At 41.6% G+C, this 27,395-nt stretch overlaps 10 non-coding genes across 10 annotated transcripts; all 10 read right to left on the bottom strand.

Annotated features, from left to right (window-relative positions):
* Positions 1 to 288: 288 nt before the first annotated feature.
* Positions 289 to 375, bottom strand: TRNASTOP-UCA (transfer RNA opal suppressor (anticodon UCA)). The gene has a single exon. It is a non-coding gene; the product is annotated as a tRNA-Sec (tRNA).
* Positions 376 to 3,762: 3,387 nt separating this feature from the next.
* Positions 3,763 to 3,849, bottom strand: TRNASTOP-UCA (transfer RNA opal suppressor (anticodon UCA)). The gene has a single exon. It is a non-coding gene; the product is annotated as a tRNA-Sec (tRNA).
* A 3,386-nt stretch (positions 3,850 to 7,235) lies between these two features.
* Positions 7,236 to 7,322, bottom strand: TRNASTOP-UCA (transfer RNA opal suppressor (anticodon UCA)). Its single transcript has one exon. It is a non-coding gene; the product is annotated as a tRNA-Sec (tRNA).
* Positions 7,323 to 9,322: 2,000 nt separating this feature from the next.
* Positions 9,323 to 9,409, bottom strand: TRNASTOP-UCA (transfer RNA opal suppressor (anticodon UCA)). Its single transcript has one exon. It is a non-coding gene; the product is annotated as a tRNA-Sec (tRNA).
* Positions 9,410 to 15,716: 6,307 nt separating this feature from the next.
* TRNASTOP-UCA (transfer RNA opal suppressor (anticodon UCA)) lies at positions 15,717 to 15,803 on the bottom strand. Its single transcript has one exon. It is a non-coding gene; the product is annotated as a tRNA-Sec (tRNA).
* Positions 15,804 to 17,910: 2,107 nt separating this feature from the next.
* TRNASTOP-UCA (transfer RNA opal suppressor (anticodon UCA)) lies at positions 17,911 to 17,997 on the bottom strand. The gene has a single exon. It is a non-coding gene; the product is annotated as a tRNA-Sec (tRNA).
* A 2,041-nt stretch (positions 17,998 to 20,038) lies between these two features.
* TRNASTOP-UCA (transfer RNA opal suppressor (anticodon UCA)) lies at positions 20,039 to 20,125 on the bottom strand. Its single transcript has one exon. It is a non-coding gene; the product is annotated as a tRNA-Sec (tRNA).
* Positions 20,126 to 22,147: 2,022 nt separating this feature from the next.
* On the bottom strand, positions 22,148 to 22,234 carry TRNASTOP-UCA (transfer RNA opal suppressor (anticodon UCA)). Its single transcript has one exon. It is a non-coding gene; the product is annotated as a tRNA-Sec (tRNA).
* A 1,932-nt stretch (positions 22,235 to 24,166) lies between these two features.
* Positions 24,167 to 24,253, bottom strand: TRNASTOP-UCA (transfer RNA opal suppressor (anticodon UCA)). The gene has a single exon. It is a non-coding gene; the product is annotated as a tRNA-Sec (tRNA).
* Positions 24,254 to 26,359: 2,106 nt separating this feature from the next.
* TRNASTOP-UCA (transfer RNA opal suppressor (anticodon UCA)) lies at positions 26,360 to 26,446 on the bottom strand. Its single transcript has one exon. It is a non-coding gene; the product is annotated as a tRNA-Sec (tRNA).
* Between the last annotated feature and the right edge of the window lie 949 nt (positions 26,447 to 27,395).

Below are 27,395 nucleotides of genomic sequence, written 5' to 3'. Positions count from 1 at the left end.
ATCTACACTGTGTTTCATGCATACCCTTCCTTTCATGACTTGCTGGGGTGCCCAGGTGAATCTCTCCTCAGAGCGCTGGCTACTATTTAACAAGTAATTCTCTCGGATACTCTTTGATCTTAAATGGTGACGTGGCCTTGAAAACAGAGAAGAAAACACGTGTCGGCTGGGCTGCTGAAAATGTAGTTACCAAATACTGTCTTCTACAAGTTGTGAACATAAACAGAATTGACAAAAAAATATGTATCAGTTACCCTGACAATGGGCAGCCCATCACAAATGCTGCCTCGCCCAGAAGGTGGAATTGAACCACTCTGTCGCTAGACTGCTACAGGTTTGAAGCCTGCACCCCAGACCACTGAGGTTCATCCAGACAAGAAACATTATAGCAAAACAGGTATATATATCACAAGAATACATATGCTTTTACAGGTAGGGTGCGGGCCAAAATGTGTAATCCGCCTAGCTATCAATGTCCACTATTTATTGAAGTTCTGGGCTCAGCTCTATTTTTGATTTGTCTTTATTTTCATGCACTGATTTAGTCAAAAGTTCAGAATATGAACCTTTGATTGTATGCAAAACAGAGACAGGATTTCTGGGTAAATGAGACTTGCTGCCAGCCTTTCTTATAATGTGGACAAAGTTCAGATAAATCATTGCTAATGTCAGCGTTAACAACAATAGAAGAGGAAAGGCCGTGCTGATTTGAGTTTACAGAACACAGAAAAAACAGACATTATTAAAGCCTTACTCTGTTCTCTCACTCTCTCTGACTCCTTGAAGGGAAAGAGCAAGACACCAAAACATGACTTGTGTAAAGGAAAGCCAAAACACCACAACATGACTTGTGTAAAGAAAAGCCAAAACACCACAACATGAATTGCGTAAAAGAAAGCCAAGACACCACAACATGAATTGTGTAAAAGGAATTTGAATTTAAAAAACATTTGTACAGCGCTCGTTTACCCAGCGGTTTCATGGCGCTAGTGATGAACAGTGGACGGCAGCAGCTGGAAGAGTTTAGGTCAAAAAGGCTTGCATAAAAAAGAAGGTTTTGAGGTCCTTCCGAAACTGGGGGTAAGAAGGTGAGGTGCGCAGGGTAATCGGGAGGGAGTTCCAGAAAGCTGGGGCCAGGACAGCGAATCTCACTCCACCCGCCTTCTGTTTTTTAAAACGGGGAATGGTTAGGAGGGCCAGATGAGTGGAGCTAAGTTCTTTGCCTGGGAGATAGGACTTGATGGCAGAACAAATGAATTCTGGAGCAGTGCCGGATCTGGCCTTGTAAGTGAGGCAGCCAAGTTTAAAAAGGGCACGCTCTTTCACAGGGAGCCAGTGTAATGTTTTGAGCAGTGGGGTGGCCCGGTGGTATTTTGGCAGGCCATGGATCAGGCGAGCAGCCTGATTCTGTACCAGTTGTAGGCGATAAATCGCGTAGGCAGGGGCCCCATTATAGACTATGTTGCCATAGTCTATACGAGACAGTACCATGGCTAGCACAATTACTTTTAGAGCACTTGGGGAGAAGAAACGGGAGACTTTCCTGATTATTCTAAGGGAAAAAAAACAGGAGGAAACCACGGAACCAACTTGTGAGTGAACAGTGAGTTGAGGGTTAAGGAAAATCCCAAGGGTTTTTACTTTGGGTACAGGGAGTGCAGGGGCACCAAGGGAAGGGGGCCAGAAAGAAGGGGACCAAGGACTGCAACCACCTCCGGTCAGGACCAGCTCGGTCTTGTCCGGATTGAGTTTGAGGTGGTTGCAGTTCATCCAATCTTGAATGAACGTCATTACTGACTGGACGTTCTGAGCGGATGAGGATGAGTGGGACAAGTTGAAAATTAGCTGGAGGTCGTCCGCATAATTGAACACGGTGACCTCCAGCTGCTGTAACATAAAAATGAGGGGGAAGATGTATAGGTTGAACAAAAGAGGGGAAAGTGATGAGCCCTGGGGGACCCCACACTCTACCTTGCGGGAGGCCCCAAAGAAGCCAGCCAAACGGACTGCTTGAGTTCTCCCACTGAGAAAGGACTCAAGCCATGAGAAGGCCAAGCGTTCTATGCCCGCCGCCCTGACACGGTTGAGGAGGATGGAGTGGTCCACCGTGTCAAAAGCGGCGGACAGGTCTAGGAGTATCAAAGCTTGCGGAAGATTGATGTCGATACCTTCACGCAGTTTGTCCATTACTGAGATGACCACTTTCTCTGGAAGATCAAGACAACACAACATGACTCATGTCAAGGAAAGCCAAGACATCACAACATGAATTGTGTAAAGGGAAGTCCAAGATACCACAACATAACTCATGGAAAGCTGAAGGCACCACAGCATGGCTCGTGTAAAGGAAAGTCCAAGACAACAAAACATGACTCGGGTAAAGGAAACACCATGACTTGTGATAAGGAAAGTCCAAGACAACACAACATGAATGCTGTAAAGGAAAGACCAAGACACCATAACATGACTTGTGTAAAGGATAGTTCAAGAAAACACAACATGACTTGTGTAAAGGAAAGCCAAGACACCACAACATGACTTGTGTAAAGGAAAGTCAAGACACCACAACATGACTCGTGTAAAGGAAAGCCAAGACACCACATCGTGACTCATGACAAGGCAAGCCAAGACACCACAACATGACTTGTGTAAAGGAAAGCCATGGCATCACAACATGACTCGTGTAAAGGAAAGCCGAAGACACCACAACATGACTTGTGTAAAGGAAAGCCAAGACACCACAACATGACTCATGGAAAGGAAAAACCAAGACACCACAACATGACTCATGGAAAGGAAAGTCCAAGACACCTCAAAACAACTTGTGGAAAGAAAAGCCCAAGACACCACAACATGAATTGTGTGGCTGTTTTTTCTCCTTTGCGGGGAAATGGGTAGACATACACTGGGGGAGACTTAAAACACTCTATTAATCAGGTTATGCTGCAACATATTTGTTGCTCTGCTGGATCACTCCAGATGAGAGGACGAGGTAAGGATGTTAGATTTTTTGTTGCACAAAAGGTCTTTTTAATCCTAGTTTCCAAATGTGATGGAATGGTATAATCCTGAGGATGTTGTTTTATGTCGTTGGGCCTCACGGTCCGTTATCTGTCCCTAAAAATGGGATAGCCTAGAGGCAAATTCATTTTTCAGGCTTCATTATACATATGTATTCATGTATTTATTTATTCATTTGTTTATATTTGGTGCACAGAAAGACTGTTAGACTCCAAGATCTGTGAGTAAAGTCTGCAACAAAGAAGTAAAGTACCTACTCCGTGGACTGAGGATGGGGTTCAGTGGTCCTTCCCCAGTACCGGGGGCATTTATGGGAGCAGATAGATGACCATTTACTTTGATATTGTCAAAGGTGATACCCTCATTCCATTGATGAACATCACTACCTTAATTTCATTAGTATCGGACACTATCTCTTCCCAATCTCTCAGATTATTAATGTCAGATTCTCCAATCTACACTGTGTTTAATGCATACCCTTCCTTTCATGACTTGCTGGGGTGCCCAGGTGAATCTCTCCTCAGAGCGCTGGCTACTATTTAACAAGTAATTCTCTCGGATACTCTTTGATCTTAAATGGTGACGTGGCCTTGAAAACAGAGAAGAAAACACGTGTCGGCTGGGCTGCTGGAAATGTAGTTACCAAATACTGTCTTCTACAAGTTGTGAACATAAACAGAATTGACAGAAAAATATGTATCAGTTACCCTGACAATGGGCAGCCCATCACAAATGCTGCCTCGCCCAGAAGGTGGAATTGAACCACTCTGTCGCTAGACTGCTACAGGTTTGAAGCCTGCACCCCAGACCACTGAGGTTCATCCAGACAAGAAACATTATAGCAAAACAGGTATATATATCACAAGAATACATATGCTTTTACAGGTAGGGTGCGGGCCAAAATGTGTAATCCGCCTAGCTATCAATGTCCACTATTTATTGAAGTTCTGGGCTCAGCTCTATTTTTGATTTGTCTTTATTTTCATGCACTGATTTAGTCAAAAGTTCAGAATATGAACCTTTGATTGTATGCAAAACAGAGACAGGATTTCTGGGTAAATGAGACTTGCTGCCAGCCTTTCTTATAATGTGGACAAAGTTCAGATAAATCATTGCTAATGTCAGCGTTAACAACAATAGAAGAGGAAAGGCTGTGCTGATTTGAGTTTACAGAACACAGAAAAAACAGACATTATTAAAGCCTTACTCTGTTCTCTCACTCTCTCTGACTCCTTGAAGGGAAAGAGCAAGACACCAAAACATGACTTGTGTAAAGGAAAGCCAAAACACCACAACATGACTTGTGTAAAGAAAAGCCAAAACACCACAACATGAATTGCGTAAAAGAAAGCCAAGACACCACAACATGAATTGTGTAAAAGGAATTTGAATTTAAAAAACATTTGTACAGCGCTCGTTTACCCAGCGGTTTCATGGCGCTAGTGATGAACAGTGGACGGCAGCAGCTGGAAGAGTTTAGGTCAAAAAGGCTTGCATAAAAAAGAAGGTTTTGAGGTCCTTCCGAAACTGGGGGTAAGAAGGTGAGGTGCGCAGGGTAATCGGGAGGGAGTTCCAGAAAGCTGGGGCCAGGACAGCGAATCTCACTCCACCCGCCTTCTGTTTTTTAAAACGGGGAATGGTTAGGAGGGCCAGATGAGTGGAGCTAAGTTCTCTGCCTGGGAGATAGGACTTGATGGCAGAACAAATGAATTCTGGAGCAGTGCCGGATCTGGCCTGGTAAGTGAGGCAGCCAAGTTTAAAAAGGGCACGCTCTTTCACAGGGAGCCAGTGTAATGTTTTGAGCAGTGGGGTGGCCCGGTGGTATTTTGGCAGGCCATGGATCAGGCGAGCAGCCTGATTCTGTACCAGTTGTAGGCGATAAATCGCGTAGGCAGGGGCCCCATTATAGACTATGTTGCCATAGTCTATACGAGACAGTACCATGGCTAGCACAATTACTTTTAGAGCACTTGGGGAGAAGAAACGGGAGACTTTCCTGATTATTCTAAGGGAAAAAAAACAGGAGGAAACCACGGAACCAACTTGTGAGTGAACAGTGAGTTGAGGGTTAAGGAAAATCCCAAGGGTTTTTACTTTGGGTACAGGGAGTGCAGGGGCACCAAGGGAAGGGGGCCAGAAAGAAGGGGACCAAGGACTGCAACCACCTCCGGTCAGGACCAGCTCGGTCTTGTCCGGATTGAGTTTGAGGTGGTTGCAGTTCATCCAATCTTGAATGAACGTCATTACTGACTGGACGTTCTGAGCGGATGAGGATGAGTGGGACAAGTTGAAAATTAGCTGGAGGTCGTCCGCATAATTGAACACGGTGACCTCCAGCTGCTGTAACATAAAAATGAGGGGGAAGATGTATAGGTTGAACAAAAGAGGGGAAAGTGATGAGCCCTGGGGGACCCCACACTCTACCTTGCGGGAGGCCCCAGAGAAGCCAGCCAAACGGACTGCTTGAGTTCTCCCACTGAGAAAGGACTCAAGCCATGAGAAGGCCAAGCGTTCTATGCCCGCCGCCCTGACACGGTTGAGGAGGATGGAGTGGTCCACCGTGTCAAAAGCGGCGGACAGGTCTAGGAGTATCAAAGCTTGCGGAAGATTGATGTCGATACCTTCACGCAGTTTGTCCATTACTGAGATGACCACTTTCTCTGGAAGATCAAGACAACACAACATGACTCATGTCAAGGAAAGCCAAGACATCACAACATGAATTGTGTAAAGGGAAGTCCAAGATACCACAACATAACTCATGGAAAGCTGAAGGCACCACAGCATGGCTCGTGTAAAGGAAAGTCCAAGACAACAAAACATGACTCGGGTAAAGGAAACACCATGACTTGTGATAAGGAAAGTCCAAGACAACACAACATGAATGCTGTAAAGGAAAGACCAAGACACCATAACATGACTTGTGTAAAGGATAGTTCAAGAAAACACAACATGACTTGTGTAAAGGAAAGCCAAGACACCACAACATGACTTGTGTAAAGGAAAGTCAAGACACCACAACATGACTCGTGTAAAGGAAAGCCAAGACACCACATCGTGACTCATGACAAGGCAAGCCAAAACACCACAACATGACTTGTGTAAAGGAAAGCCATGGCATCACAACATGACTCGTGTAAAGGAAAGCCGAAGACACCACAACATGACTTGTGTAAAGGAAAGCCAAGACACCACAACATGACTCATGGAAAGGAAAAACCAAGACATCACAACATGACTCATGGAAAGGAAAGTCCAAGACACCTCAAAACAACTTGTGGAAAGAAAAGCCCAAGACACCACAACATGAATTGTGTGGCTGTTTTTTCTCCTTTGCGGGGAAATGGGTAGACATACACTGGGGGAGACTTAAAACACTCTATTAATCAGGTTATGCTGCAACATATTTGTTGCTCTGCTGGATCACTCCAGATGAGAGGACGAGGTAAGGATGTTAGATTTTTTGTTGCACAAAAGGTCTTTTTAATCCTAGTTTCCAAATGTGATGGAATGGTATAATCCTGAGGATATCGTTCTATGTCGTTGTGCCTCAGGGTCCATTATCTGGCCCCAAAAATGGGATAGCCTAGAGGCAAATTCATTTTGCAGGCTTCATTATACATATGTATTCATGTATTTATTTATTCTTTGTTTATATTTGGTGCACAGAAAGACTGTGAGACTCCAAGATCTGTGAGTAAAGTCATCAACAAAGAAGTAAAGTGCCTACTCCGTGGACTGAGGATGGGGTTCAGTGGTCCTTCCCCAGTACCGGGGGCATCTATGGGAGCAGATAGAGGACCATTTACTTTGATATTGTCAAAGGTGATACCCTCATTCCATTGATGAACGTCACTGCCTTCATTTCATTAGTATCGGACACTATCTCTTCCCAATCTCTCAGATTATTAATGTCATATTCTCCAATCTACACTGTGTTTAATGCATACCCTTCCTTTCATGACTTGCTGGGGTGCCCAGGTGAATCGCTCTTCAGAGCGCTGGCTACTATTTAACAAGTAATTCTCTCGGATACTCTTTGATCTTAAATGGTGACGTGGCCTTGAAAACAGAGAAGAAAACACGTGTCGGCTGGGCTGCTGGAAATGTAGTTACCAAATACTGTCTTCTACAAGTTGTGAACATAAACAGAATTGACAAACAAATATGTATCAGTTACCCTGACAATGGGCAGCCCATCACAAATGCTGCCTCGCCCAGAAGGTGGACTTGAACCACTCTGTCGCTAGACAGCTACAGGTTTGAAGCCTGCACCCCAGACCACTGAGGTTCATCCGGGCAAAGAAACATTATAGCAAAACAGGTATATATATCACAAGAATACATACTCTTTTACAGGTAGGGTGCGGGCCAAAATGTGTAATCCGCCTAGCTATCAATGTCCACTATTTATTGAAGTTCTGGGCTCAGCTCTATTTTTGATTTGTCTTTATTTTCATGCACTGATTTAGTCAAAAGTTCAGAATATGAACCTTTGATTGTATGCAAAACAGAGACAGGATATCTGGGTAAACGAGGCTTGCTGCCAGCCTTTCTTATAATGTTGACAAAGTTCAGATAAACCATTGCTACTGTCAGCGTTAACAACAATAGAAGAAGAAAGGCCGTGCTGATTTGAGTTTACAGAACACAGAAGAAACAGACATTATTAAAGCCTTACTCTGTTCTCTCACTCTCTCTGACTCCTTGAATGGAAAGAGCAAGACACCAAAACATGACTTGTGCAAAGGAAAGCCAAAACACCACAACATGACTTGTGTAAAGGAAAGCCAAAACACCACAACATGAATTGCGCAAAAGGAAGCCAAAACACCACAACATGAATTGTGTAAAAGGAAGATCAAGACAACACAACATGACTCATGTCAAGGAAAGCCAAGACACCACAACATGAATTGTGTATAGGAAAGTCCAACATACCACAACATAACTCATGGAAAGCTGAAGACACCACAGCATGGCTCGTGTAAAGGAAAATCCAAGACAGCAAAACATGACTCGGGTAAAGGAAACACCATGACTTGTAATAAGGAAAGTCCAAGACAACACAACATGAATGCTGTAAAGGAAAGATCCAGACACCATAACATGACTTGTGTAAAGGATAGTTCAATAAAACACAACTTGACTTGTGTAAAGGAAAGCCAAGACACCACAACATGACTTGTGTAAAGGAAAGTCAAGACACCACAACATGACTCGTGTACAGGAAAGCCAAGACACCACAACATGACTTGTGTAAAGGAAAGCCAAGACACCGCAACATGACTCATGGAAAGGAAAAACCAAGACACCACAACATGACTCATGGAAAGGAAAGTCCAAGACACCTCAAAACGACTTGTGGAAACAAAAGCCCAAGACACTTTAACATAAATTGTGTGGCAGTTTTTTCCCCTTTGCCGGGAAATGGGTAGACATATACTGGGGGAGACTTAAAACACTCTATTAATCAGGTTATGCTGCAACATGTTTTTTGCTCTGCTGGATCACTCCAGATGAGAGGACGAGGTAAGGAGGTTAGATTTTTGTTGTACAAAAGGTCTTTTTAATCCTAGTTACCAAATGTGATGGAATGGTATAATCCTGAGGATATCATTTTATGTCGTTGGGCCTCAGAGTCCATTATCTGGCCCTAAAAATGGGATATCCTAGAGGCAAATTCATTTTGCAGGCTTCATTATACATATGTATTCATGTATTTATTTATTCATTTGTTTATATTGGGTGCACGGAAAGACTGTGAGACTCCAAGATCTGTGAGTAAAGTCTGCAACAAAGAGGTAAAGTGCCTACTCCGTGGACTGAGGATGGGATTCAGTGGTCCTTCCCCAGTACCGGGGGCATCTCTGGGAGCAGATAGACGACCATTTACTTTGATATTGTCAAAGGTGATACCCTCATTCCATTAATGAACGTCACTGCCTTCATTTCATTAGTATCAGACACTATCTCTTCCCAATCTCTCAGATTATTAATGTCAGATTCTCCAATCTACACTGTGTTTAATGCATACCCTTCCTTTCATGACTTGCTGGGGTGCCCAGGTGAATCGCTCCTCTGAGCGCTGGCTACTATTTAACAAGTAATTTCTCGGATACTCTTTGATCTTAAATGGTGATGTGGCCTTGAAAACAGAAAAGAAAACACGTGTCGGCTGGGCTGCTGAAAATGTAGTTACCAAATATTGTCTTATACAAGTTGTGAACATAAACAGAATTGACAAAAAACATATGTATCAGTTACCCTGACAATGGGCAGCCCATCACAAATGCTGCCTCACCCAGAAGGTGGAATTGAACAACTCTGTCGCTAGACAGCTACAGGTTTGAAGCCTGCACCCCAGACCACTGAGGTTGATCCGGGCAAAGAAACATTATAGCAAAACAGGTATATATATCAAAAGAATACATATGCTTTTACAGGTAGGGTGCGGGCCAAAATGCTTAATCCGCCTAGCTATCAATGTCCACTATTTATTGAGGGTTCTGGGCTCAGCTCTATTTTTGATTTGTCTTTATTTTCATGCACTGATTTAGTCAAAAGTTCAGAATATGAACCTTTGATTGTATGCAAAACAGAGACAGGATTTCTGGGTAAACGAGACTTGCTGCCACCCTTTCTTATAATGTGGACAAAGTTCAGATAAATCATTGCTAATGTCAGCGTTAACAACAATAGAATAGGAAAGGCCGTGCTGATATGAGTTTACAGAACACAGAAGAAACAGACATTATTAAAGCCTTACTCTGTTCTCTCACTCTCTCTGACTCCTTGAAGGGAAAGAGCAAGACACCAAAACATGACTTGTGTAAAGGAAAGCCAAAACACCACAACATGACTTGTGTAAAGAAAAGCCAAAACACCACAACATGAATTGCGTAAAAGAAAGCCAAGACACCACAACATGAACTGTGTAAAAGGAAGATCAAGACAACACAACATGACTCATGTCAAGGAAAGCCAAGACATCACAACATGAATTGTGTAAAGGGAAGTCCAAGATACCACAACATAACTCATGGAAAGCTGAAGGCACCACAGCATGGCTCATGTAAAGGAAAGTCCAAGACAACAAAACATGACTCGGGTAAAGGAAACACCATGACTTGTGATAAGGAAAGCCCAAGACAACACAACATGAATGCTGTAAAGGAAAGACCAAGACACCATAACATGACTTGTGTAAAGGATAGTTCAAGAAAACACAACATGACTTGTGTAAAGGAAAGCCAAGACACCACAACATGACTTGTGTAAAAGGAAAGTCAAGACACCACAACATGACTCGTGTAAAGGAAAGCCAAGACACCACATCGTGACTCATGACAAGGCAAGCCAAGACACCACAACATGACTTGTGTAAAGGAAAGCCATGGCACCACAACATGACTCGTGTAAAGGAAAGCCAAAGACACCACAACATGACTTGTGTAAAGGAAAGCCAAGACATCACAACATGACTCATGGAAAGGAAAAACCAAGACACCACAACATGACTCATGGAAAGGAAAGTCCAAGACACCTCAAAACGACTTGTGGAAAGAAAAGCCCAAGACACCACAACATAAATTGTGTGGCTGTTTTTTCTCCTTTGCCGGGAAATGGGTAGACATACACAGGGGGAGACTTACAACACTCTGTTAATCAGGTTATGCTGCAACATATTTGTTGCTCTGCTGGATCACTCCAGATGAGAGGACGAGGTAAGGATGTTAGATTTTTTGTTGTACAAAAGGTCTTTTTAATCCTAGTTTCCAAATGTGATGGAATGGTATAATCCTGAGGATATCGTTTTATTTCGTTGTGCCTCAGGGTCCATTATCAGGCCCCAAAAATGGGATAGCCTAGAGGCAAATTCATTTTGCAGGCTTCATTATACATATGTATTCATGTATTTATTTATTCTTTGTTTATATTTGGTGCACAGAAAGACTGTGAGACTCCAAGATCTGTGAGTAAAGTCTGCAACAAAGAAGTAAAGTGCCTACTCCGTGGACTGAGGATGGGGTTCAGTGGTCCTTCCCCAGTACCGGGGGCATCTATGGGAGCAGATAGATGACCATTTACTTTGATATTGTCAAAGGTGATACCCTCATTCCATTGATGAACATCACTACCTTCATTTCATTAGTATCGGACACTATCTCTTCCCAATCTCTCAGATTATTAATGTCAGATTCTCCAATCTACACTGTGTTTAATGCATACCCTTCCTTTCATGACTTGCTGGGGTGCCCAGGTGAATCGCTCCTCAGAGCGCTGGCTACTATTTAACAAGTAATTCTCTCGGATACTCTTTGATCTTAAATGGTGACGTGGCCTTGAAAACAGAGAAGAAAACACTGTCTTCTACATGTTGTGAACATAAACAGAATTGACAAAAAAATATGTATCAGTTACCCTGACAATGGGCAGCCCTTCACAAATGCTGCCTGGCCCAGAAGGTGGAAATGAAGAACTCTGTCGCTACACAGCTACAGGTTTGAAGCCTGCACCCCAGACCACGGAGGTTCATCCGGGTAAAGAAACATTATAGCAAAACAGGTATATATATCACAAGAATACATACTCTTTTACAGGTAGGGTGCAGGCCAAAATGTGTAATCCGCCTAGCTATCAATGTCCACTATTTATTGAAGTTCTGGGCTCAGCTCTATTTTTGATTTGTCTTTATTTTCATGCACTGATTTAGTCAAAAGTTCAGAATATGAACCTTTGATTGTATGCAAAACAGAGACAGGATTTCTGGGTAAACGAGACTTGCTGACAGCCTTTCTTATAATGTTGACAAAGTTCAGATAAATCATTACTACTGTCAGCGTTAACAACAATAGAAGAAGAAAGGCCGTGCTGATTTGAGTTTACAGAACACAGAAGAAACAGACATTATTAAAGCCTTACTCTGTTCTCTCACTCTCTCTGACTCCTTGAACGGAAAGAGCAAGACACCAAAACATGACTTGTGCAAAGGAAAGGCAAAACACCACAACATGACTTGTGTAAAGGAAAGCCAAAACACCACAACATGAATTGCGTAAAAGAAAGCCAAGACACCACAACATGAATTGTGTAAAAGGAAGATCAAGACAACACAACATGACTCATGTCAAGGAAAGCCAAGACACCACAACATGAATTGTGTAAAGGAAAGTCCAAGATACCACAACATAACTCATGGAAAGGTGAAGACACCACAGCGTGTAAAGGAAAGTCCAAGACAACAAAACATGACTCGGGTAAAGGAAACACCATGACTTGTGATAAGGAATGTCCAAGACAACACAACATGAATGCTGTAAAGGAAAGATCCAGACACCATAACATGACTTGTGTAAAGGATAGTTCAAGAAAACACAACATGACTTGTGTAAAGGAAAGCCAAGACACCACAACATGACTTGTGTAAAGGAAAGTCAAGACACCACAACATAACTCGTGTAAAGGAAAGCCAAGACACCACAAAGTGACTCATAAAAAGACAAGCCAAGACACTGCAACATGACTTGTGTTAAGGAAAGCAATGGCACCACAACATAACTCATGGAAAGGAAAAACCAAGACACCACAACATGACTCATGGAAAGGAAAGTCCAAGACACCTCAAAACGACTTGTGGAAAGAAAAGCCCAAGACACTTTAACATAAATTGTGTGGCAGTTTTTTCTCCTTTGTCGGGAAATGGATAGACATATACTGGGGGAGACTTAAAACACTCTATGAATCAGGTTATGCTGCAACATGTTTTTTGCTCTGCTGGATCACTCCAGATGCGAGGACGAGGTAAGGAGGTTAGATTTTTGTTGTACAAAAGGTCTTTTTAATCCTAGTTTCCAAATGTGATGGAATGGTATAATCCTGAGGATATCGTTTTATGTCGTTGGGCCTCAGGGTCCGTTATCTGTCCCTAAAAATGGGATAGCCTAGAGGCAAATTCATTTTGCAGGCTTCATTATACATATGTATTCATGTATTTATTTATTCATTTGTTTATATTGGGTGCACAGAAAGACTGTTAGACTCCAAGATCTGTGAGTAAAGTCTGCAACAAAGAAGTAAAGTGCCGACTCCGTGGACTGAGGATGGGGTTCAGTGGTCCTTCCCCAGTACCGGGGGCATCTATGGGAGCAGATAGATGACCATTTACTTTGATATTGTCAAAGGTGATACCCTCATTCCATTGATGAACGTCACTGCCTTCATTTCATTAGTATCGGACACTATCTCTTCCCAATCTCTCAGATTATTAATGTCAGATTCTCCAATCTACACTGTGTTTAATGCATACCCTTCCTTTCATGACTTGCTGGGGTGCCCAGGTGAATCGCTCCTCAGAGCGCTGGCTACTATTTAACAAGTATTTCTCTCGGATACTCTTTGATCTTAAATGGTGACGTGGCCTTGAAAACAGAGAAGAAAACACGTGTCGGCTGGGCTGCTGAAAATGTAGTTACCAAATATTGTCTTCTACAAGTTGTGAACATAAACAGAATTGACAAAAAAATATTTATCAGTTACCCTGACAATGGGCAGTCCATAACAAATGCTGCCTCGCCCAGAAGGTGGAATTGAACCACTCTGTCGCTAGACAGCTACAGGTTTAAGCCTGCACCCCAGACCACTGAGGTTCATCCGGGCAAAGAAACATTATAGCAAAACAGGTATATATATCACAAGAATACATACTCTTTTACAGGTAGGGTGCGGGCCAAAATGTGTAATCCGCCTAGCTATCAATGTCCACTATTTATTGAAGTTCTGGGCTCAGCTTTATTTTTGATTTGTCTTTATTTTCATGCACTGATTTAGTCAAAAGTTCAGAATATGAACCTTTGATTGTATGCAAAACAGAGACAGGATTTCTGGGTAAACGAGACTTGCTGCCAACCTTTCTTATAATGTGGACAAAGTTCAGATAAATCATTGCTACTGTCAGCGTTAGCAACAATAGAAGAAGAAAGGCCGTGCTGATTTGAGTTTACAGAACACAAAAGAAACAGACATTATTAAAGCCTTACTCTGTTCTCTCACTCTCTCTGACTCCTTGAACGGAAAGAGCAAGACACCAAAACATGACTTGTACAAAGGAAAGGCAAAACACCACAACATGACTTGTGTAAAGGAAAGCCAAAACACCACAACAGGAATTGCGTAAAAGAAAGCCAAGACACCACAACATGAATTGTGTAAAAGGAAGATCAAGACAACACAACATGACTCATGTCAAGGAAAGCCAAGACACCACAACATGAATTGTGTAAAGGAAAGTCCAAGATACCACAACATAACTCATGGAAAGCTGACGACACCACAGCATGGCTCGTGTAAAGGAAAGTCCAAGACAACAAAACATGACTCGGGTAAAGGAAACACCATGACTTGTGATAAGGAAAGTCCAAGACAACACAACATGAATGCTGTAAAGGAAAGATCCAGACACCATAACATGACTTGTGTAAAGGATAGTTCAAGAAAACACAACATGACTTGTGTAAAGGAAAGCCAAGACACCACAACATGGCTTGTGTAAAGGAAAATCAAGACACCACAACATGACTCGTGTAAAGGATAGCCAAGACACCACAACGTGACTCATGAAAAGGCAAGCCAAGACACCGCAACATGACTTGTGTTAAGGAAAGCCATGGCACCACAACATAACTCATGGAAAGGAAAAACCAAGACACCACAACATGACTCATGGAAAGGAAAGTCTAAAGACACCTCAAAACGACTTGTGGAAAGAAAAGCCCAAGACACTTTAACATAAATTGTGCGGCAGTTTTTTCCCCTTTGTCGGGAAATGGGTAGACATATACTGGGGGAGACTTAAAACACTCTATGAATCAGGTTATGCTGCAACATGTTTTTTGCTCTGCTGGATCACTCCAGATGAGAGGACGAGGTAAGGAGGTTAGATTTTTGTTGTACAAAAGGTCTTTTTAATCCTAGTTTCCAAATGTGATGGAATGGTATAATCCTGAGGATATCGTTTTATGTCGTTGGGCCTCAGGGTCCGTTATCTGTCCCTAAAAATGGGATAGCCTAGAGGGAAATTCATTTTGCAGGCTTCATTATACATATGTATTCATGTATTTATTTATTCATTTGTTTATATTGGGTGCACAGAAAGACTGTGAGACTCCAAGATCTGTGAGTAAAGTCTGCAACAAAGAAGTAAAGTGCCTACTCTGTGGACTGAGGATGGGGTTCAGTGGTCCTTCCCCAGTACCGGGGGCATCTATGGGAGCAGATAGATGACCATTTACTTTGGTATTGTCAAAGGTGATACCCTCATTCCATTGATGAACGTCACTACCTTCATTTCATTAGTATCGGACACTATCTCTTCCCAATCTCTCAGATTATTAATGTCAGATTCTCCAATCTACACTGTGTTTAATGCATACCCTTCCCTTCATGAATTGCTGGGGTGCCCAGGTGAATCGCTCCTCAGAGCGCTGGCTACTATTTAACAAGTAATTCTCTCGGATACTCTTTGATCTTAAATGGTGACGTGGCCTTGAAAACAGAGAAGAAAACACGTGTCGGCTGGGCTGCTGAAAATGTAGTTACCAAATATTGTCTTCTACAAGTTGTGAACATAAACAGAATTGACAAAAAAATATGTATCAGTTACCCTGTCAATGGGCAGCCCATAACAAAAGCTGCCTCGCCCAGAAGGTGGAATTGAACCACTCTGTCGCTAGACAGCTACAGTTTTGAAGCCTGCACCCCAGACTACTGAGGTTCATCCGGGCAAAGAAACATTATAGCAAAACAGGTAGATATATCACAAGAATACATACTCTTTTACAGGTAGGGTGAGGGCCAAAATGTGTAATCCGCCTAGCTATCAATGTCCACTATATATTGAAGTTCTGGGCTCAACTCTATTTTTGATTTGTCTTTATTTTCATGCACTGATTTAGTCAAAAGTTCAGAATATAAACCTTTGATTTCATGCAAAACAGAGACAGGATTTCTGGGTAAACGAGACTTGCTGCCAGCCTTTCTTATAATGTGGACAAAGTTCAGATAAATCATTGCTAATGTCAGCGTTAACAACAATAGAAGAGGAAAGGCCGTGCCTATTTAGAGTTTACAGAACACAGAAGAAACAGACATTATTAAAGCCTTACTCTGTACTCTCACTCTCTCTGACTCCTTGAACGGAAAGAGCAAAACACCAAAACATGACTTGTGTAAAGGAAAGCCAAAACACCACACCATGACTTGTTTAAAGGAAAGCTAAAACACCACAGCATGAATTGCGTAAAAGGAAGCCAAGACACAACAACATGAATTGTGTCAAAGGAAAATCAAGACAACACAACATGACTCATGTCAAGGAAAGTCAAGACACCACAACATGAATTGTGTAAAGGAAAGTCCAAGATACCACAACAAAACTCATGGAAAGCTGAAGACACCACAGCATGGCTCGTGTAAAGGAAAGTCTAAGACAACAAAACATGACTCGGGTAAAGGAAACACCATGACTTGTGATAAGGAAAGTCCAAGACAACACAACATGAATGCTGTAAAGGAAAGACCAAGACACCATAACATGACTTGTGTAAAGGATAGTTCAAGAAAACACAACATGACTTGTGTAAAGGAAAGCCAAGACACCACAACATGACTTGTGTAAAGGAAAGTCAAGAAACCACAACATGACTTGTGTAAAGGAAAGCCAAGACACCACATCATGACTCATGAAAAGGCAAGCCAAGACACCATAACATGACTTGTGTAAAGGAAAGCCATGGCAACACAACATGACTCGTGTAAAGGAAAGCCGAAGACACCACAACATGACTTGTGTAAAGGAAAGCCAAGACACCACAACATGACTCATGGAAAGGAAAAACTAAGACACCACAACATGACTCATGGAAAGGAAAGTCCAAGACACCTCAAAACGACTTGTGGAAACAAAAGCCCAAGACACTTTAACATAAATTGTGTGGCAGTTTTTTACCCTTTGCCGGGAAATGGGTAGACATATACTGGGGGAGACTTAAAACACTCTATTAATCAGGTTATGCTGCAACATGTTTTTTGCTCTGCTGGATCACTCCAGATGAGAGGACGAGGTAAGGAGGTTAGATTTTTGTTGTACAAAAGGTCTTTTTAATCCTAGTTACCAAATGTGATGGAATGGTATAATCCTGAGGATATCGTTTTATGTCGTTGGGCCTCAGAGTCCATTATCTGGTCCTAAAAATGGGATATCCTAGAGGCAAATTCATTTTGCAGGCTTCAATATACATATGTATTCATGTATTTATTTATTCATTTGTTTATATTGGGTGCACAGAAAGACTGTGAAACTCCAAGATCTGTGAGTAAAGTCTGCAACAAAGAGGTAAAGTGCCTACTCCGTGGACTGAGGATGGGATTCAGTGGTCCTTCCCTAGTACCGGGGGCATCTATGGGAGCAGATAGACGACCATTTACTTTGATATTGTCAAAGGTGATACCCTCATTCCATTAATGAACGTCACTGCCTTCATTTCATTAGTATCAGACACTATCTCTTCCCAATCTCTCAGATTATTAATGTCAGATTCTCCAATCTACACTGTGTTTAATGCATACCCTTCCTTTCATGACTTGCTGGGGTGCCCAGGTGGATCGCTCCTCAGAGCGCTGGCTACTATTTAACAAGTAATTCTCTCGGATACTCTTTGATCTTAAATGGTGACGTGGCCTTGAAAACAGAGAAGAAAACATGTGTCGGCTGGGCTGCTGAAAATGTAGTTACCAAATACTGTCTTCTACAAGTTGTGAACATAAACAGAATTGACAAAAAAATAAGTATCAGTTACCCTGACAATGGGCAGCCCATCACAAATGCTGCCTCGCCCAGAAGGTGGAATTGAACCACTCTGTCGCTAGACAGCTACAGGTTTGAAGCCTGCACCCCAGACCACTGAGGTTCATCCGGGCAAAGAAACATTATAGCAAAACAGGTATATATATCACAAGAATACATACGCTTTTACAGGTAGGGTGCGGGCCAAAATGTGTAATCTGCCTAGCTATCAATGTCCACTATTTATTTAAGTTCTGGGCTCAGCTCTATTTTTGATTTGTCTTTATTTTCATGCACTGATTTAGTCAAAAGTTCAGAATATGAACCTTTGATTGTATGCAAAATAGAGACAGGATTTCTGGGTAAATGAGACTTAGACTTGCTGCCAGCCTTTCTTATAATGTGGACAAAGTTCAGATAAATCATTGCTAATGTCAGCGTTAACAACAATAGAATAGGAAAGGCCGTGCTGATTTGAGTTTACAGAACACAGAATAAACAGACATTATTAAAGCCTTACTCTGTTCTCTCACTCTCTCTGACTCCTTGAACGGAAAGAGCAAGACACCAAAATATGACTTGTGTAAAGGAAAGCCAAAACACCACAACATGACTTGTGTAAAGGAAAGCCAAAACACCACAACATGAATTGCGTAAAAGAAAGCCAAGACACCACAACATGAATTGTGTAAAAGGAAGATCAAGACAACACAACATGACTCATGTCAAGGAAAGCCAAGACACCACAACATGAATTGTGTAAAGGAAAGTCCAAGATACCACAACATAACTCATGGAAAGCTGAGGACACCACAGCATGGCTCGTGTAAAGGAAAGTCCAAGACAACAAAACATGACTCGGGTAAAGGAAACACCATGACTTGTGATAAGGAAAGTCCAAGACAACACAACATGAATGCTGTAAAGGAAAGATCCAGACACCATAACATGACTTGTGTAAAGGATAGTTCAAGAAAACACAACATGACTTGTGTAAAGGAAAGCCAAGACACCACAACATGACTTGTGTAAAGGAAAGTCAAGACACCACAACATGACTCGTGTAAAGGAAAGCCAAGACACCACAACGTGACTCATGAAAAGGCAAGCCAAGACACCGCAACATGACTTGTGTTAAGGAAAGCCATGGCACCACAACATAACTCATGGAAAGGAAAAACCAAGACACCACAACATGACTCATGGAAAGGAAAGTCCAAGACACCTCAAAACGACTTGTGGAAAGAAAAGCCCAAGACACTTTAACATAAATTGTGTGGCAGTTTTTTCCCCTTTGTCGGGAAATGGGTAGACATATACTGGGGCAGACTTAAAACACTCTATGAATCAGGTTATGCTGCAACATTTTTTTTGCTCTGCTGGATCACTCCAGATGAGAGGACGAGGTAAGGAGGTTAGATTTTTGTTGTACAAAAGGTCTTTTTAATCCTAGTTTCCAAATGTGATGGAATGGTATAATCCTGAGGATATTGTTTTATGTCCTTGTGCCTCAGGGTCCATTATCTGGCCCCAAAAATGGGATAGCTTAGAGGCAAATTCATTTTGCAGGCTTCATTATACATATGTATTCATGTATTTATTTATTCTTTGTTTATATTTGGTGCACAGAAAGACTGTGAGACTCCAAGATCTGTGAGTAAAGTCTGCAACAAAGAAGTACAGTGCCTACTCCGTGGACTGAGGATGGGGTTCAGTGGTCCTTCCCCAGTACCGGGGGCATCTATGGGAGCAGATAGATGACCATTTACTTTGATATTGTCAAAGATGATGCCCTCATTCCATTGATGAACGTCACTACCTTCATTTCATTAGTATCGGACACTATCTCTTCCCAATCTCTCAGATTATTAATGTCAGATTCTCCAATCTACACTGTGTTTCATGCATACCCTTCCTTTCATGACTTGCTGGGGTGCCCAGGTGAATCGCTCCTCAGAGCGCTGGCTACTATTTAACAAGTTATTCTCTCGGATACTCTTTGATCTTAAATGGTGACGTGGCCTTGAAAACAGAGAAGAAAACATGTGTCGGCTGGGCTGCTGAAAATGTAGTTACCAAATACTGTCTTCTACAAGTTGTGAACATAAACAGAATTGACAAAAAACATATGTATCAGTTACCCTGACAATGGGCAGCCCATCACAAATGCTGCCTCGCCCAGAAGGTGGAATTGAACCACTCTGTCGCTAGACATCTATAGGTTTGAAGCCTGCACCCCAGACCACTGAGGTTCATCCGGGCAAAGAAACATTATAGCAAAACAGGAATACATACGCTTTTACAGGTAGGGTGCGGGCCAAAATGTGTAATCTGCCTAGCTATCAATGTCCACTATTTATTGAAGTTCTGGGCTCAGCTCTTTTTTTGATTTGTCTTTATTTTCATGCACTGATTTAGTCAAAAGTTCAGAATATGAACCTTTGATTGTATGCAAAATAGAGACAGGATTTCTGGGTAAATGAGACTTGCTGCCAGCCTTTTTTGTAATGTGGACAAGGTTCAGATAAATCATTGCTAATGTCAGCGTTGACAACAATAGAACAGGAAAGGCTGTGCCTATTTTGAGTTTACAGAACACAGAAGAAACAGACATTATTAAAGCCTTACTCTGTTCTCTCACTCTCTCTGACTCCTTGAATGGAAAGAGCAAAACACCAAAACATGACTTGTGTAAAGGAAAGCCAAAACACCACAACATGACTTGTGTAAAGGAAAGCCAAAACACCACAACATGAATTGCGTAAAAGAAAGCCAAGACACCACAACATGAATTGTGTAAAAGGAAGATCAAGACAACACAACATGACTCATGTCAAGGAAAGCCAAGACACCACAACATGTATTGTGTAAAGGAAAGTCCAAGATACCACAACATAACTCATGGAAAGCTGAAGACACCACAGCATGGCTCGTGTAAAGGAATGTCCAAGACAACAAAACATGACTCGGTTAAAGGAAACACCATGACTTGTGATAAGGAAAGTAGAAGACAACACAACATGAATGCTGTAAAGGAAAGACCAAGACACCATAACATGACTTGTGTAAAGGATAGTTCAAGAAAACACAACATGACTTGTGTAAAGGAAAGCCAAGACACCACAACATGACTTGTGTAAAGGAAAGTCAAGACACCACAACATGACTCGTGTAAAGGAAAGCCAAGACACCACATCATGACTCATGAAAAGGCAAGCCAAGACACCACAACATGACTTGTGTAAAGGAAAGCCAAGACACCACTACTTGACTCATGGAAAGGAAAAACCAAGACACCGCAAAATGACTCATGGAAAGGAAAGTCCAAGGAACCTCAGAACGACTTGTGGAAAGAAAAGCCCAAGACACTTTAACATAAATTGTGTGGCAGTTTTTTCCCCTTTGCCGGGAAATGGGTAGACATATACTGGGGGAGACTTAAAACACTCTATTAATCAGGTTATGCTGCAACATGTTGTTTGCTCTGTTGGATCACTCCAGATGAGAGGACTAGGTAAGGAGGTTAGATTTTTGTTGTACAAAAGGTCTTTTTAATCCTAGTTTCCAAATGTGATGGAATTGTATAATCCTGAGGATATCGTTTTATGTCGTTGGGCCTCAGAGTCCATTATCTGGCCCTAAAAATGGGATAGCCTAGAGGCAAATTCATTTTGCAGGCTTCATTATACATATGTATTCATGTATTTATTTATTCATTTGTTTATATTGGGTGCACAGAAAGACTGTGAGACTCCAAGATCTGTGAATAAAGTCTGCAACAAAGAAGTAAAGTGCCTACTCCGTGGACTGAGGATGGGATTCAGTGGTCCTTCCCCAGTACCGGGGGCATCTATGGGAGCAGATAGATGACCATTTACTTTGATATTGTCAAAGGTGATACCCTCATTCCATTAATGAACGTCACTGCCTTCATTTTATTGGTATCAGACACTATCTCTTCCCAATCTCTTAGATTATTAATGTCAGATTCTCCAATCTACACTGTGTTTAATGCATACCCTTCCTTTCATGACTTGCTGGGGTGCCCACGTGAATCGCTCCTCAGAGCGCTGGCTACTATTTAACAAGTAATTGCCTCGGATACTCTTTGATCTTAAATGGTGACATGGCCTTGAAAACAGAGAAGAAAACACGTGTCGGCTGGGCTGCTGAAAATGTAGTTACCAAATATTGTCTTCTACAAATTGTGAACATAAACAGAATTGACAAAAAACATATGTATCAGTTACCCTGACAATGGGCAGCCCATCACAAATGCTGCCTCGCCCAGAAGGTGGAATTGAACCACTCTGTCGCTAGACAGCTACAGGTTTGAAGCCTGCACCCCAGACCACTGAGGTTCATCCGGGCAAAGAAACATTATAGCAAAACAGGTATATATATCACAAGAATACATACGCTTTTACAGGTAGGGTGCGGGCCAAAATGTGTAATCCGCCTAGCTATCAATGTCCACTATTTATTGAAGTTCTGGGCTCAGCTCTATTTTTGATTTGTCTTTATTTTCATGCACTGATTTAGTCAAAAGTTCAGAATAATAACCTTTGGTTGTATGCAAAACAGAGACAGGATTTCTAGGTAAACAAGCCTTGCTGCCACCCTTTCTTATAGTGTGGACAAAGTTCAGATAAATCATTGCTAATGTCAGCGTTAACAACAATAGAATAGGAAAGGCCGTGTTGATTTGAGTTTACAGAACACAGAAGAAACAGACATTATTAAAGCCTTACTCTGTTCTCTAACTCTCTCTGACTCCTTGAACGGGAAAGAGCAAGACACCAAAACATGACTTGTGTAAAAGAAAGCCAAAACACCACAACATGACTTGTGTAAAGGAAAGCCAAAACACCACAACATGAATTGTGTAAAAGGAAGATCAAGACAACACAACATGACTCATGTCAAGTAAAGCCAAGACACCACAACATGAATTGTGTAAAGGAAAGTCCAAGATACCACAATATAACTCATGGAAAGCTGAAGACACCACAGCATGGCTCGTGTAAAGGAAAGTCCAAGACAACAAAACATGACTCGAGTAAAGGAAACACCATGACTTGTGATAAGGAAAGTCCAAGACAACACAACATGAATGCTGTAAAGGAACGACCAAGACACCATAACATGACTTGTGTAAAGGATAGTTCAAGAAAACAAAACATGACTTGTGTAAAGGAAAGCCAAAACACCACAACATGACTTATGTAAAGGAAAGCCAAAACACCACAACATGAATTGCGTAAAAGAAAGCCAAGACACCACAACATGAATTGTGTAAAAGGAAGATCAAGACACCACAACATGACTCATGGAAAGGAAAGTCCAAGACACCTCAAAACGACTTGTGGAAAGAAAAGCCCAAGACACTTTACCATAAATTGTGTGGCAGTTTTTTCCCCTTTGCCGGGAAATGGGTAGACATATACTGGGGGAGACTTAAAACAGTCTATGAATCAGGTTATGCTGCAACATGTTTTTTGCTCTGCTGGATCACTCCAGATGAGAGGACGAGGTAAGGAGGTTAGATTTTTGTTGTACAAAAGGTCTTTTTAATCCTAGTTTTCAAATGTGATGGAATAGTATAATCCTCAGGATATCGTTTTATGTCGTTGGGCCTCAGGGTCCATTATCTGGCCCTAAAAATGGGATAGCCTAGAGGCAAATTCATTTTGCAGGCTTCATTATACATATGTATTCATGTATTTATTTATTCATTTGTTTATATTGGGTGCACAGAAAGACTGTGAGACTCCAAGATCTGTGAGTAAAGTCTGCAACAAAGAAGTACAGTGCCTACTCTGTGGACTGAGGATGGGGTTCAGTGGTCCTTCCCCAGTACCGGGGGCATCTATGGGAGCAGATAGATGACCATTTACTTTGATATTGTCAAAGGTGATACCCTCATTCCATTGATGAACGTCACTGCCTTCATTTCATTAGTATCGGACACTATCTCTGCCCAATCTCTCAGATTATTAATGTCAGATTCTCCAATCTACATTGTGTTTAATGCATACCCTTCCTTTCATGACTTGCTAGGGTGCCCAATTGAATCGCTCCTCAGACCGCTGGCTACTATTTAACAAGTAATTCTCTCGGATACTCTTTAAACTTAAATTGTGACGTGGCCTTGAAAACAGAGAAGAAAACACGTGTCGGCTGGGCTGCTGAAAATGTAGTTACCAAATATTGTGTTCTACAAGTTGTGAACATAAACAGAATTGACAAAAAGCATATGTATCAGTTACCCTGACAATGGGCAGAACATCACAAATGCTGCCTCGCCCAGAAGGTGGAATTGAACCACTCTGTCGCTAGGCAGCTACAGGTTTGAAGCCTGCACCCCAGACCACTGAGGTTCATCCGGGCAAAGAAACATTATAGCAAAACAGGTATATATATCACAAGAATATATACGTTTTTACAGGTAGGGTGCGGGCCAAAATGTGTAATCCGCCTAACTATCAATGTCCACTATTTATTGAAGTTCTGGGCTCAGCTCTATTTTTGATATGTCTTTATTTTCATGCACTGATTTAGTCAAAAGTTCAGAATATGAACCTTTGATTGTATGCAAAACAGAGACAGGATTTCTGGGTAAACGAGACTTGCTGCCACCCTTTCTTATAATGTGGACAAAGTTCAGATAAATCATTGCTAATGTCAGCGTTAACAAAAATAGAATAGGAAAGGCCGTGCTGATTTGAGTTTACAGAACACAGAATAAACAGACATTATTAAAGCCTTACTCTGTTCTCTCACTCTCTCTGACTCCTTGAACGGAAAGAGCAAGACACTAAAATATGACTTGTGTAAAGGAAAGCCAAAACACCACAACATGACTTGTGTAAAGGAAAGCCAAAACACCACAACATGAATTGTGTAAAAGAAAGCCAAGACACCACAACATGAATTGTGTAAAAGGAAGATCAAGACAACACAACAGACTCATGTCAAGGAAAGCCAAGACACCACAACATGAATTGTGTAAAGGAAATTCCAGGATACCACAACATAACTCATGGAAAGCTGAAGACACCAGAGCATTGCTCGTGTAAAGGAAAGTCCAAGACAACAAAACATGACTCGGGTAAAGGAAACATCATGACTTGTGGTAAGAAAAATGCAAGACAACACAACATGAATGCTGTAAAGGAAAGACCAAGACACCATAACATGACTTGTGTAAAGGATAGTTCAAGAAAACAAAACATGACTTGTGTAAAGGAAAGCCAAGACACCGCAACATGACTTGTGTAAAGGAAAGTCAAGACACCACAACATGACTCGTGTAAAGGAAAGCCAAGACACCACATCGTGACTCATGAAAAGGCAAGCCAAGACACCACAACATGACTTGTGTAAAGGAAAGCCATGGCACCACAACATGACTCGTGTAAAGGAAAGCCGAAGACACCACAACATGACTTGTGTAAAGGAAAGCCAAGACACCACAACATGACTCATGGAAAGGAAAAACCAAGACACCACAACATGACTCATGGAAAGGAAAGTCCAAGACACCTCAAAACGACTTGTGGAAAGAAAAGCCCAAGACACTTTAACATAAATTGTGTGGCTGTTTTTTCCCCTTTGCCGGGAAATGGGTAGACATATACTGGGGGAGACTTAAAACACTCTATGAATCAAGTTATGCTGCAACATGTTGTTTGCTCTGTTGGATCACTCCAGATGAGAGGACTAGGTAAGGAGGTTAGATTTTTGTTGTACAAAAGGTCTTTTTAATCCTAGTTTCCAAATGTGATGGAATTGTATAATCCTGAGGATATCGTTTTATGTCGTTGGGCCTCAGAGTCCATTATCTGGCCCTAAAAATGGGATAGCCTAGAGGCAAATTCATTTTGCAGGCTTCATTATACATATGTATTCATGTATTTATTTATTCATTTGTTTATATTGGGTGCACAGAAAGACTGTGAGACTCCAAGATCTGTGAATAAAGTCATCAACAAAGAAGTAAAGTGCCTACTCCGTGGACTGAGGATGGGATTCAGTGGTCCTTCCCCAGTACCGGGGGCATCTATGGGAGCAGATAGATGACCATTTACTTTGATATTGTCAAAGGTGATACCCTCATTCCATTAATGAACGTCACTGCCTTCATTTTATTAGTATCGGACACTATCTCTTCCCAATCTCTTAGATTATTAATGTCAGATTCTCCAATCTACACTGTGTTTAATGCATACCCTTCCTTTCATGACTTGCTGGGGTGCCCAGGTGAATCGCTCCTCAGAGCGCTGGCTACTATTTAACAAGTAATTCCCTCGGATACTCTTTGATCTTAAATGGTGACATGGCCTTGAAAACAGAGAAGAAAACACGTGTCGGCTGGGCTGCTGAAAATGTAGTTACCAAATATTGTCTTCTACAAATTGTGAACATAAACAGAATTGACAAAAAACATATGTATCAGTTACCCTGACAATGGGCAGCCCATCACAAATGCTGCCTCGCCCAGAAGGTGGAATTGAACCACTCTGTCGCTAGACAGCTACAGGTTTGAAGCCTGCACCCCAGACCACTGAGGTTCATCCGGGCAAAGAAACATTATAGCAAAACAGGTATATATATCACAAGAATACATACGCTTTTACAGGTAGGGTGCGGGCCAAAATGTGTAATCCGCCTAGCTATCAATGTCCACTATTTATTGAAGTTCTGGGCTCAGCTCTATTTTTGATTTGTCTTTATTTTCATGCACTGATTTAGTCAAAAGTTCAGAATATGAACCTTTGATTGTATGCAAAACAGAGACAGGATTTCTAGGTAAACAAGACTTGCTGCCACCCTTTCTTATAGTGTGGACAAAGTTCAGATAAATCATTGCTAATGTCAGCGTTAACAACAATAGAATAGGAAAGGCCGTGTTGATTTGAGTTTACAGAACACTGAAGAAACAGACATTATTAAAGCCTTACTCTGTTCTCTAACTCTCTCTGACTCCTTGAACGGAAAGAGCAAGACACCAAAACATGACTTGTGTAAAAGAAAGCCAAAACACCACAACATGACTTGTGTAAAGGAAAGCCAAAACACCACAACATGAATTTGTAAAAGGAAGATCAAGACAACACAACATGACTCATGTCAAGTAAAGCCAAGACACCACAACATGAATTGTGTAAAGTAAAGTCCAAGATACCACAACATAACTCATGGAAAGCTGAAGACACCACAGCATGGCTCATGTAAAGGAAAGTCCAAGACAACAAAACATGACTCGGGTAAAGGAAACACCATGACTTGTGATAAGGAAAGTCCAAGACAACACAACATGAATGCTGTAAAGAAATGACCAAGACACCATAACATGACTTGTGTAAAGGATAGTTCAAGAAAACAAAACATGACTTGTGTAAAGGAAAGCCAAAACACCACAACATGACTTATGTAAAGGAAAGCCAAAACACCACAACACGAATTGCGTAAAAGAAAGCCAAGACACCACAACATGAATTGTGTAAAAGGAAGATCAAGACACCACAAC

This window comes from Lissotriton vulgaris, chromosome 5 (assembly GCF_964263255.1).
Source record: "Lissotriton vulgaris chromosome 5, aLisVul1.2, whole genome shotgun sequence".
Classification (NCBI taxonomy): Eukaryota; Metazoa; Chordata; class Amphibia; order Caudata; family Salamandridae; genus Lissotriton; species Lissotriton vulgaris.
Note: the sequence above shows the minus strand (reverse complement) of the source record. Positions and strands in the feature narration are given on the sequence as shown.